We start from the raw sequence: 13,873 nt of genomic DNA on the forward strand, positions 1-13,873 counted from the left end.
TCAACGTTTTTCTTAGAAATTGTTTATCTCTCACTGCATCAGTCTTTCTTCTGATCACTTTAGATAAAGTTATTGTGAAAGATGTCTGATGATGCTGATTCTAGTGATTAGGAGTGAAGTTGCAAGGTAGGTTGTTTTGTTTTGTTTTCAATGTTTGTTTGTTTTGAGACAGAGAGAGAGCACGTGTGAGGGGAGGGAGAAGCAGAGAGAGAGGAGAGGGAGCAGACTCTTTGCCATCCATGTGGAACCCGATGGGGATAACCAGGAACTGTGAAATCATGACCTGAGCCAAAATCAAGAGTTGGATGCTTAACCCAACTGAGCCACCCAGGCACCCTGTTTTGTTTTGTTTTTATTCTACAAATAATCTAACAGCTTCCCATGAACCAGGAAATCATCTTAGACTCAAAGAACAGAATAATAAATGACACAGATATAGTCCTTTCCTATGAAGCTCAAAGTCTAGGCCCTATGGGATGGCAGATAGATAGATAGATAGATAGATTATATGGGGCACGTGGTAAAACATTATACAACAATAGTGGATATTTGCTGATTGCTGCCCAGCATTCCTCTTTATTAGAGGAAATCATCCAGATCCTTTTCTATATTATATGGTTTGGGCGGAATTGACCCCAAGCCAATTGCCATGAATGACAATGCTTGATTCAAGGATGGGCATATAATCCAATTAGAACTGACAATCCTTAGAATCCAGTAAGTAAAGGCTTCTGGAAAAGAGAAGCATTCACTCTTGCCTTTGCTAACAGTCACCACATTGCTAACTTTAGGCGAGCCATGCAGATGATCAGGGCATCAGGCACACATTCCCAGAGGGCAGTATTCACATGCGTAAAAGATGAAGTCAACACCAGAAAAAGCATCCTGGTGCATTGTGGAGCTCTGATTCAAGATAGCCTGAAATTCCCCACAGATTTTCAGTTAAATGTAGCCAGCAAATTCATTTACTTCTTAAGACAGTTTGAGTTTCTGTTTTCTGTCCTTTGTAGCATAGGGTCCTTAGCTGATACAGTGAAAGTCTAAGAGGAAATAAAAGGTTTCCTTCTCATTCCCAACCTCCAGTATCACCCCCTAGAGATAATTACCATTACATATCTTTCAGACATTTGTTTGCACATATACGTATAATGTATGCCTTTTAATGCAAGTAGGACTGTATTGTACATAGGGTTCCAACACATGCTTTTTGTAAACCTTTGGTGTATTGTGGACATCTTCATTTGTCAATGTATACTATTCTGCAAGTTGGATGTATCATCAATTTAATCTTTCTTCCACTAGTGGAAATTTACTCTTTTCCTCAATTTTTCACTCTGGTAAACAATACCTTTATGTATATATGATATATATATATCATATATATATATTTGTGCATATATGCAACTATATCCGAAGGAAAAATCCTAGGAATGAAATTGTTCTTCCTAAGAGAATGTACATTTAAAATTTGCCCCTCAGAATGAATGATTATACCAATTCATACTTTTCTCAGAAACACCTGAGAATGTTTCTCCTCATCATTGCTAACACGGTTTTGTCAAATTTAAAACATTTTGCCAGTATGATAGTGAAAAACAGTATTGTTTACTTGATTTGCATTTGTTCCCTGAGTGTATACACAGAGACCCATACTTGTTTAGGCTATTTTATACATCTGTTAACTACTAGCCTATAAATTCCCCTTTTCACACCCTTTCCTGATTTTTCTGTTTTTTTTTTAATTGGGTCATTTGTTTTACCTTATTGATTTGTTTTTATATATTAAGAAAATAGATCCTTTTATCATACATGTTTTAAATTAAAATTTTTTTAAATGTTTATTTATTTTTTGAGAGAGATAGAGTGCAAGCAAGGGAGGTGCAAAGAGAGAGGGAGAAACAGAATCTGAAGCAGGCTCCAGGCTCTGAGCTTGAACTCATGAGCTGTGAGATCATGACATGTATGATCGTTCACTTAACTGACTGAGCCAACTAGGCGGCCCATCATACATGTTGTAAATATATTTTTCCCAAGCCTGTTGTTTGTCCTTTAACATTATTTTTTATTTTATTTTATTTTTTTAATGTTTTATTTATTTCTANCTAAGCCACCCAGGTGCCCCACTTTATTTCTTTTTTAAAAGTATAACATTTCAAGCATACAGGAAACAGGAAAGAATTATATAATGATCACCTACATGCTCACTATTCAGTTTTAAAATGTTCATTTTGCAATATTTGCCTCACCTTTTTTTCTTTAATAAAATAAAGTATTACAGATTAATTGAAGCTTCTTTTGTACTCCCACTGATCCCATTCCTGACCACCTCTCCCCAGAGGTAACCACTGCCTTGAAGGCAATGTGCATGTTTTTGGACAGTATATATCTTAAAAACCTCCTCCAATGCACTAAAGGTTTAAATATTTTCTTGTCTCTCAGAAAAAAAAAAAGACAACAATAACAAATTGATTGTTAGTAGTTGTTCTTAAGTGTTACTAGCATCTGCAGACATCTTTCTAAGAGACGTTAATTTCACATTATTGCAATAAGAAGGCTTGCAAAGATCCCATGAGAAGCTGTTCACAAACTGTGCCAGCCTTCTGATTAATGTTGCTAATAAAACAGAGAAGAATCTGCCCATCAAACTTGCCTCAAATGAGGTCACTGAGTTATGACAGGATATATTATACTATAATTTATTTTTACCCCAGAAGAGGTTATTTTTAAAAAGGCGATAATCCCTCTTTCTGTTCATTTTGCAACAGACATTAGTTGGGGTCAAAGCCCTTGTGTCTGTTTCCATAAAAGGTGAACTTGTGGGGGTTGGGTGTGTTCAGATCCACTTGGATATATGAAAAATGAAGAAATTATGTAAGTAGAGTGATGAAATCAATGTGGTCATACCTGAACATTGTTGCAGAAAAAATTAAAAGACACTTAAAAAATCTTTGAATAACCTCTAGTTTTTTGATATTCTGAAACATAACTTCATTCCTTATTTTTTAAAAGAACCCAGGTTAAATTTAGCCTAATCAAGGGGGTCTGTGATTTTGATAAGCACTTTTAACAGTATACTTCTGGGGTGCCTAGCTCAGTCAAGTGGCTGATTCTTGATTTCGGCTCAGATTATGATCTCACGGTTCATGAGTTCAAGCCCTGCTTTGGGCTCTGTGCTGATAGTGCGGAGCTTGCTTGAGATTCTGTCTCTCTGCCCTTCCCCTCCTCGTGCTCACTCTCTCTCTCTCTCTCTCTCTGTCTCTCAAAATAACTTTGTAAAATTGTAAGGTTTATATCAATTGCTTGATACTGTGCATATCATTCTGCAGTTTGCCATGGTTATTCCAGCATGACTTCCGCATTTATCCCTGTTGATACGTATAGATTGAATTTTTCATTTTAACTACCAAATACTATTCCCTTTCATGAATTTATCTTTCTATTTTATATATTTTTTAAATGTTTATTTATTTTTGAGAGAGAGACAGAGCACAAGTAGAGGAGGGGCAGAGAGAGAGGGAGACACAGAATCCAAAGCAGGATCCAGGCTCTGAGCCGTCAGCACAGAGCCCGACACAGGGCTCAAACCCACGAACTGTGAGATCATGACCTGAGCCAAAGTCAGACACTTAACCAACAGAGCCACTCAGGCGTCCCATTTTTCTATTTTAAAATTAATGAACATACAGATTTTCCCGTTTTTCTTTTAGCAAAAATAATGCTGCATTTGAACATGTCTCCATGCACATATGTCTGAGAATTTCTCTAGTGTATTTAAGAGGGACCCTACTGGGCTGTGAGTCCTGCATACCTCTTCACTGAATATTGCCAAATTTCTCTTCAGAATGGTTCTATCATACAGTTTATACTTTCACCGACAGTAAATGAAGGTTCCTCTCATGAGGATTCACATATCCTGTCTCTGGTATTTTTGTTTTGGAGTTGTACGAATTTGATAATAGTCTAATTTATCAAACACTTTTGGCCTGTGTGGTATGTGTGTATATTGTCGTGTTTAGAGGGTTTTTTTTTGTTGTTATGTGTAGTTTGGCAGTAAATGGTTATTGCAAATCCAGTTCTACTGTAATTATAATTGTGTCTCCCAATGAAGAAACTGAAAAAGAATAGTGCTAATAGTCCAGAAATCTGGTAATCCTACAGCATGATTCTATCTGGATCTTACAACACTTTGCCTGGCTAACACTAAAGTTATGTACATTCAGAAAATTGTGATTGGGAAACTGTGCTAACTACTGTTCATTGAGAAGTTTTCGCTCACTGCACAGAGGTGACTTATGTAATGCAGTATTATTAACTGTATCAGGTCCAGGGTGAATAGTTAGTCTGGAGGGTTCCAGGACTAATGTTTCTTTTCCCCAATCTTCCGTGTCCTACTTCTTTTGAATAGTGTTCACTTTCTCTTCCTTAAGATTAAATCTTAAAGTTTCAGGAAAGTCCTAGACATAACCAAGTTCAGGCTAAAAATTTTTTCTGCAATGTAAGCTTATCCAGGGCATTAAACTTTCTTATACCATCCCAGCTAAAAATAAACTAAAACTCCAAACCAGTAAGATAAGCAGATGTGACATTTGTTGAACTGTCCTGTATAAATAAGCAATAAATTACAGAGGGAACAAGGAATTTGGCAGGTGTGGTAAATCAGGAATGGCTTTTTGACATAAACTGATATTTTTACTTCTGGGACAGTCAGAAGCATTTTCTTATTTTACACATTCAGTCTTTTTTTAAATAAAACATATTATTTTATAACAGTATAAAATCTAACAACAGTTTATGATACTATCTCTGGGTGGGTAGGGACCTCTTTCTTTCACCATCTCAATGTCCCTAAATGGAAAGTCTTGCCTCAAGATGTACATTCCTCCAAATTATATATGAACAGTTTTTGAAAAGAGCCCAACTTCTTTAAGAAAGTTTAAATTCTGCACAAGCAAAGTTATTTTGTTTCTTAATACTTCATGATTTTTAGAGGGTGGTCAAGTTTATCCCCTTTTGCCTACACCTGGGTTTTTAATAAGAGTTTCAAGAAAACAAATAAGCCTTATTCAAGACACATGGAAAGACATCCCTAGTTTACAAAGCCTTCTCAGACTCTTATGGTGAAGTATTATGATCCTGTTCTCTCCACAGTAAACTCCAAGGTACTCTTGGAAACAGTTGTGTTGTAATATCTCCCACTAATTATTACTTTGGTTCTTTAATTATTAGGGTCACTGTTTCATAAGTCTGTGCCTGTCATTCACCTTCCATCAGACTTCCTGACTCCTGACTCCTACTGTCTGTGTCAGCTCTCAGATGAAGTGGGTAGATTAGACCCAAAGAGGGAAATGGCTGCTGCTTTAGATGATAGAGAGGTTGGGTTTAGAGCAGCTGCTTGGGAAGCAGGCATTTGTTATGAGCAAGGCCAAAATTCCTCCAGGCCACCACTGTCACGGCCTGGGAATAACATTCTATAGGACATGTAGTTTGTTTCAAGATTGATTTTAAAAGTCTTTTTTCTGAATGTTCAGACTCCCATCATTAATAGCCGTTAAGAGATACTGTCTTTTGTCCCCTTTATTACATTCTTACAGAACTAGTCATTTTAAAACTCTTTAAGTTTGTTTATTTGAGAGAGAGAGCCCGTGCGTGTGAGAGAGAGAGAAGGAGAGTGGCATGAGTGGGGGAGAGGCAGAGAGAGAGAGAGAGAATCCCAAGCAGGCTCCGCACTGTTGGCACACGAAACCCAATGTGGGGCTTGATCTCACAAACCGTGAGATCGTGACCTGAGCTGAAATCAGGAGTTGGACACTTAACCAACCGAGCCACCCAGGCTCCTAAAACTTTTTTTAGAGATGAAGTTACCTGTAATTATTCATTTGGTTGCTGAGTGACTACTACCATAAAATATTGCTTTGTAAGTAGTGAAGCTTAGACCAAAGATCTAGATACGAAGAGCAACAATTAGTTTATTAAGGTCTCTTGTTTGTGGTACCTACTAGATGCTAAAAGTTTCGTTCATTAGCTTAAGAAAGACACTTCACTGCATTATAACTGTCAAAAGTGAAAAATATTGGCTGAAGCTATGTGCCTGCCATGAAGTCTTCTATATCTGAAGCGTAAGCATACTATCATATATCATATCATATCATATCATATCATATCATATACCAAATAGGCAAAAGGCCCTTTAGGAAGTCATTAGAGATCAAAGACAAAAATCATTTAATATGACAATATATGTATTAAGACACAAATTGAGTTAATTTCTTGTCCCTATTTCAGATATTACCACTAGTAATTTTTTTCTCAGTGCATATTAACTATATTTTGAAAGAAAAGGAGTGTAGCATAAGCTTTGAGTCCTGGGAAGAGCAGTTTCAGTCAATACATTTAATGTCTTAAGATATATTATCATCTTCAGTGGTCTATAGAAAAAAGTAGATAGATCCTCTCTTTGACATCTGAAACTTATAAATCAATCCTGTTCAGGAGTATGCATCTCTCCACACTCACTAATAAACTTACAGCAGCTCGTGCTTGGTCTTAATCTATTCCTAATTAGAGAAGCACGTGCTACAAATTTATTCTGAATGAGAGCAAAAGTGTTTAATCTGTTTCTCTGATCCTTCCTGCCTCACTGCCCATTAAGCAACCTATGTTGATTATAAAGCTTGTCATCCAGTGTATGGACAAGGTGATAGAATAACATGGGATTTGGAGGTATTTTGCTTGGATTTGAGTCTAGGTCTCTAAGTAGTTGTGTAACTTCTGGCACGTTACCTAATCTCTCTGAGCCTCACATTCTTCATTGGTAAATAGAACCATTATGATGATCAAATCATATGATGATCAAATGAGATAATATGTGGGACAAGCACCACAAAAATGTCTTTTAAAAACTTTTAATTATTGAAAATTTCAAACATATTCAAAGATCGAGAGAAAAGATTGGACTGTCATTACCTACCACTCAGCTTCAACAATCATCCACTCATGGTCAGTACTGGTCATCTATACTCCACTTGGTGTCCCCCACCCCCAAAAGCAATAGTGAAATTCCAGGTGCCAGATCATTTCCATCCTTAAATTTTTAAGTACATATCTCTAAAATGTAATTTTTAAAAAGTGTTTTTATAACTGCCCCTGTTCAGTATGGTAGCCACTAGCCGCATGTGACTAAACATAAAGTAAATAAAATTAAAAATTCAGTTCCTCAGTTGCAAATAGCCACATGGAGAGTGCAGATATAGACCCTTTCCACCACTGCACACAGTATTATGGACACTACTGATCTACAAGTATCTTTTCGCTCTCTGTTTTATTCTTTGAAATTTAATTGTTAAAAAAAAAACAACCCAAGCCATTTGTCTTATAGAATGTCCCACATGTTGGATTTTTAAAAATTGAATTTCCATGGTGTCATTTAACATGTTCCTTGGTCCTCTGTATATAATCTATAGTTATAGCTAGTGACTGAAAAGCTGTCCACCTGTTTTGTGAGCTCAAGTTCTACTGGGTGACCATGAGCACATAACTTGACCTATGTAGCTATCAGTCCCTCATATATAAAATGGGAATGGTAGCAGTACTTATACCTTAGGGCTCTTGTGAAGATTAAATAAGATTAAGTGCTCATTAAAAAATATAAAGTGCTCAGCCTGGTGCATGGCACATAGTATGGATTAAATATATATTAGTTATTACTTGTGTTATTCTGCTTGTATATTGATCAGTGATTCTCAAATATTAGATCCAATATGGTCCAAAAAATCTGTGTTTGTAACAATTTCTTGATGATTCTGATGAAGTTGTGGTTTTAAGAAAATGATGGCTTTGTGATATGTCAACTTGACTAGGCTGAACTTCAGTCCCAAGAATTTCCTTTCTAGAGGGGATGACAAGCGACCCTCTCTTGCAAGGATTGGAGAAGGGAAGGGAGAGACAGCAGCCACTCTGTAGCACACACACATCTTCTCCCACTTATTCAATCAAACATAATTTAGGTGCTACTGTGAAGAGATTTTTGTAGTTGTATTTAAAATTCCTAATTAGCTGACCTTAAATTGATCATAAGGGATTATCCTGGGTAGCCCTGACTTAAATTAATTGGAAAGTTTTTATAAGAGGGCTTAGTACAGGCCCAGTTGGCTTCACTGGTGAAGTCTATCAAATATTTGAAGACAAATTAATACTGATTCTGCACAAGCTCTTCTAAAATATGGAAGAGGAGGGAACACTTTGCAACTTATTCTATAAAGCCAGTCTTTTTTTTTTTTTAATTTTTTTAAGGTTTTTATTTATTTCTAGGAGAGAGAGACAGCATGAGCAGGGGAGGGTCAGAGAGAGAGGGAGTCACAGACTGAAACAGGCTCCAGGCTCTGAGCTGGCAGTCAGCACAGAGCCTGACGCAGGGCCCAAACCCACGAACCGCGAGATCATGACCCAAGCGAAAGTTGGATGCTTAACTGACTAAGCCACCCAGGCGCCCCTCTATAAAGCCAGTCTTAACATGCCAAAAGCAAAGACCTCATGAGAAAATTAGAAAACAATATACCTAATGAATATAGATGTAAAAATCCTTAACAAAATACTAGCAAACTCAATCTAGCAACATAAAAAAAGAATTATACCCATGACCAAGAGAGCTTTCTCCCAGGAATGTAATGTTGGTTTAATACCTGAAATGAACATATTAATAGAATAAAGGGCCAAACCACATAATTATTCCAATAGATGCAGGAAAGCATTTGATAGAACTCACTGATTTATCACAAAAGCAATCAATACACCAGAAATAGAAAGGAACTTCCTCAACCTAGTAGAGGACACCTACAGAAAACTTTCTCTGGGGAACTCACACTTTCCTTTGTTCTTCCATTTGAAATATTTTACTTATACCTGGTTCTATGTGGGAAGGTCTGGGATAGCCCAGTGTCTGGACAGGTGAGACTATCTTCTAAGTGGTCTGGACAGGTGAGACTATCTTCTAAGTGGGGTTCAGTTTTAAGAAGTCACTTCCTCACGGCTATATGCCATATTATCTACTGTAGTCTTTATTAATAATAAAGATGATACTTCTCTAGGGTGCTGGATGGCTCAGTTGGTGGACAGTGAGACTCTTGATCTCAGGGTCATGAGTTCAAGTTTCTTATTGGCCATAGAGCTTACTATAAATAAGTAAATAAATGAACAAATAAATAAATAAAACAAATTTTTTAAAAAGGTGATAGTTTGCCTCCTGCCAGTCCCTAATGCCTTAAACTCTGCATTCTCAGTTGATTCAGAATCAGGGCATGAGAGACAGACGATGGTTGTTGGCTCCCTCAAAGACTCCAGCGTGAGGCAATAGGAGGAATAATTTTAAAAAGTTTTAGACACGCACAATAGTAACCCCTAGAGTAATGATTAGAATCTTAGACTTATTTTAAAAGTTGGAAAGACTCCTAGAGATCATTTAGCGGCTAGATTCTCACCCCTGGAGATTAAGTAATGTGTACAAGAAGACCCAGTCATCTAGTGACATATCAGAACTAGAATCCAAATTTTCTTTCAGCCTGCCACACTTGCCACCACACCCTGTTGCTTCCTTAAAATGCTGAGATTTAAAAAAAAAATTTTATTATCTGCTTCTCTGAAGATCAGAATTTTGTCATTGCTGCTGTAGATAAATAAATGCAATTATGTTAAATAATTTTCCTGTGGTAATAGGGCTTATCAGAGGTAGCCCTGGAAATGAAAAATACTACTCTAATTTTAGTTCAAGGCTGTGCTGATGAGATCATTTTTTTCTGTCAAAATGCCAAACTGAAATAAAGGGGAGAGTGGTACAGAGTGGAAACACAATCGCTGTGGCAGGGTCTCTGGTTCATACGTTAATTCAACTGATGATCTCTGGTTCCTTTTCTAGCATGATGTCATGGTATGTTATGGTATTAAAATTTCCTCCTGAAAGAATAGAAGGAAATAAGTGGAATGGGGTGTTACTGCCTAACTCCAAAGCCTGTGATCTTAATTAACCATGATGTTTACTGCCTCTCCAGATCTGTAAGGTACAAAGGCAAATGTTTAGACAATAAAATGAAAGTTCAGGGATATTTCTAAATGCAATTAATTTATTTTATTCATAAAAAATAATATAATTTAGCATTTGGCTACTACAGATCTCTAAATAATCGTTCCTGCAGATCTATTGGTGGAAATGCAGTAATGTGAAAGATACACATTAAACCACCAAGGTAACAGCAGATGGTCTTTGTTAATCAGGCCATTACTGTTTGATTTTCTACAAAATCTACAAATGAATTTGACTTTCTTTTGCTACAAGGAGACCTTTAATATTTCCATGCTGAGAAGTCATTCATTCATCAAGTAGTTCTTGAGCATCTTTGTATCAGGTGCTGTTTTAGGTGCTGGGGGTAGAGTTATAAATAGAGCTGAGTCCATGATCTCATTGCCCAGAGGGTATTATAAAAAAATTTTTTTAAATTTATTTATTTTTGAAGGAGAGAGAGAGAGAGAGAGCACGAGCAGGGGAGGAGCAGAGAGAGAGAGAGAGAGAGAGAGAGAGACAGAATCCAAAGCAGGCTCCAGGCTCTGAGCTGTCAGCACAGATTCCAACATGGGGGTCGAAACCAGGAACCATAAGATCATGACCTGAGCTGAAGTCAGGAGTTTAAGCAACCGAACCACCCAGGCATCCCTGAGCAAAGGATATTATAAAACAATAAACAAAGTAACATCCCTTATTTGCTGCTATTAGAGATAGGCATAACTCTACTTAATAAAGTTGCTATCTTTGTGTTTTTAGAACAGAAAAAAAAAAGTGGTCAAATAAGTTTGGGAACTAATGTAACTATAGTCTCTTCTTAGTGCTTGAAAGTATACACACTTATTAAAGCCCCAAAGGTATTAGACATAAAAGCATCCATTTAACCCTATTTCTCTGACTTATTTGACCATTTAAACTTTTTTTTTCATTTTTGAGAAAGTACTTGTTAACTTCTTGTGGAATTAATATTCCAAAGAAACCAGTTTTAGAAAATACCGAACTGTAAGAGCTGTTTGTGTTGTTTTGTTTTTATAAATGTTCTGTGATTCTATTATCAGTTGTAGTTCTTATTTTTTAAAGTTATTTATTTGTTTCTTTTTGAGAAGGACAGAGAGTAAGCAGGAGAGGAGTAGAGAGGGAGACTCTCAAGCAGGCTCTGTGCTGACAGCATGGGGGGCTCGAAGTCATGACACTGAAATCATGACCTGAGCCAAAATCAAGAGTTGGATGCACAACTGACTGAGCGACCCAGGAGCCCCCTTAGTTCTTATTTTATATGGTTGTGTTTTGGAAGGCATAAGTGGACTTGCACTAGTTCAAATACATAATAATAATAATAATAATAAACTATATTATAATGATCTATTGCACATACTTTTTTCCTTACCATTTCCAGGTTGATTTATCTCTGTAAACCACTATAACTTTTTTAAACTTTTAAATTATAAAATAAATAGAAGCATATAGAAACAGAAAAGTAAACAAAACAAATACAGACCTCAGTGAATAATTATACTGTGAATACCCTTGTAGCCACCAACCACATCAATAAACAACTTTTCCAGTCATCTCAGAAGCTCCCCCCCACCGCATACCCTATACAATTCATAGCCATTCCTCTTCCTCCAAAATAACCACTATCAAAAAACAAACAAATGCAGGTGCCTGGGTGGCTCAGTTGAGTGTCTGACTTCAGCTCAGGTCATGATCTCATGGTTCATGGATTCAAGCTCCACGTTGGACTCTGTGCTGACAGCTCAGAGCCTAGAGCCTGCTTCAGATTCTGTCTGTCTCTCTCTCTCTGTCTCTCTCTCTGTCCCTCCCCCACTTGTGCTGTGTGTGTGTGTGTGTGTCTCAAAAATAAACATTAAACAAACACTATCCTGACTCATAGCAATCACTCTCTTGCATTTCCTTACATTACAGTTTACTCTTGCCTGTTAAAAATAAAACATCTTGTTACTTTTTTACATCTCTTCTAAGCTACATGGTGGGTCTCCTCCACCCTTTCCTTTCTTTATATTTTATCTGTTGTAGAACTCACTCTGACACATTATGATGATGGCACATTGGTGATTTAGTTTCACATGTTCCTGTGCCTAATGTGGTTCCTAGAAACTGCCAGGTGGATCCAGAGGTTTCATTAGGCTTAGATTCATTTCCTTTGTGTTCTTTTTTCAGGAAGTCTGGTTTTCACTCCCTTTTTTTCTTTTTAATATTAGCAGCCATTGATACTCAATATTTAGATTTATTAATGGAGGCTCACAAAAAGATAATATTCTATTTCTACCATTTTGCTTTCATGAATTACTTTGAATGATTGTATAATGAGATGCATCCCTTCATCCACTATTTGGTTATCCAGTGAAACAGTTTATTATAGAGAAGGTAAGGAAAATGTTTGAGTTTTCCCTTTTATTCCCCAGTAACAAATTGATTCCCTGTCATCTATCAAAAATTGTATTTTTAAACTCTTATAATGAACTCATGGACTTAAACGTATCAGAAGGATTTCAAGCCATTGCAATTCTTATCTTTATTGAAGCTTCAACTTTGGCTGTGGGTACTCTTCAAATTGGCTCCTTGGACATGATCCTAATAGTTTTTTTAAATAGCTTTCTTGATAGTTGATATGTCAAGATATTCCATCTTCTTCTCCAGACCTCAATTCCTGGAATCAACTGTTTCTCCAAGGACCCCTGATTTGTTTCTTTTTTTTTCTTTTGTATTTTTTATTATTTTTTTTCTTAAATAGTTTATTGTCAAGTTGGTTTCTATATAACACCNCATTTCTATTTTTAAAATTTTATTTGGAGATTTTGAAAGAGAGAGAGAGAGAGAGAGAGAAGAATCCCAAGCAGGCAATGTCAGCACAGAGTCCGACATGGGGCTCAAACCCATGGACCATGAGATTTTGACCTGAGCTGACATCAAGAGCTGGACACTTAACCAGCTGAGTCACCCCAGGAGGCCCTAGTATTTCTATTTTAAATTCACAACTATAATGTTTTTACTTAACGCCTTTTGGTGTTATATTTTTATCTCTTGTCTTTCACACCAAGAACCCTGTTTCTCAAGGTAACAGGGAATAATAGAATATTCCATAATTCCATAATATCCCAGAATTACAGTACTAATACTACTATGGATGATTAATATTACTAATATCACCACCAGTTACTAAAAACATTAAAGCTTAGCTATGCTATCTCCATTCCCCCCTCATTTTAAAAATGATTGGGGCATATTTGTATCAAAGCTTATATGATCTACACTGTGAGATCATCTAATCATTTTACACTATAGTCTCCCCCCTTTTTAACTGTTATTTGGTCTTAGTTATATAAACAACTATATATTTAATAATCACCTCTTGTCTTTATATTAATATCTGTCTAGTCATTTTGGTTGTCTGAAACTCTATTTGATTTCTTAGGAAGAACACATAGGAATAGTATTTTTTGAGATTTACCAAAATAATTTGTTTGTAACTTTTATACTTGAAGGCCAATTTTTGCAGGATATAAAGTGTTTGGCTAAGGGATGCCTGGGTGGCTCAGTCAGTTAAGTGGCTGACTTCTGCTCAGGTCATGATCTCACAGGTCCTAGGTTCAAGCCCCACATCAGGCTCTTTGCTGACCACTCAGAACCTAGAGCCTGCTTTCGATTCTGTGTCTCCCTCTGTCTTTGATCCTCTCCTGTTCATATTCTGTGTCTCAAAAGTGAATAAACATTTAAAAATATTTTTTAAATAAAGTGTTTGACCTATATTTTATTTTTCTGAATCTCATAAAAACAGCCCATACTCAATTTTCTTCTGGCACA

The sequence above is a fragment of the Crocuta crocuta genome, unplaced genomic scaffold (assembly GCF_008692635.1).
Source record: "Crocuta crocuta isolate KB4526 unplaced genomic scaffold, BGI_CrCroc_1.0 scaffold10, whole genome shotgun sequence".
Taxonomy (NCBI): Eukaryota; Metazoa; Chordata; class Mammalia; order Carnivora; family Hyaenidae; genus Crocuta; species Crocuta crocuta.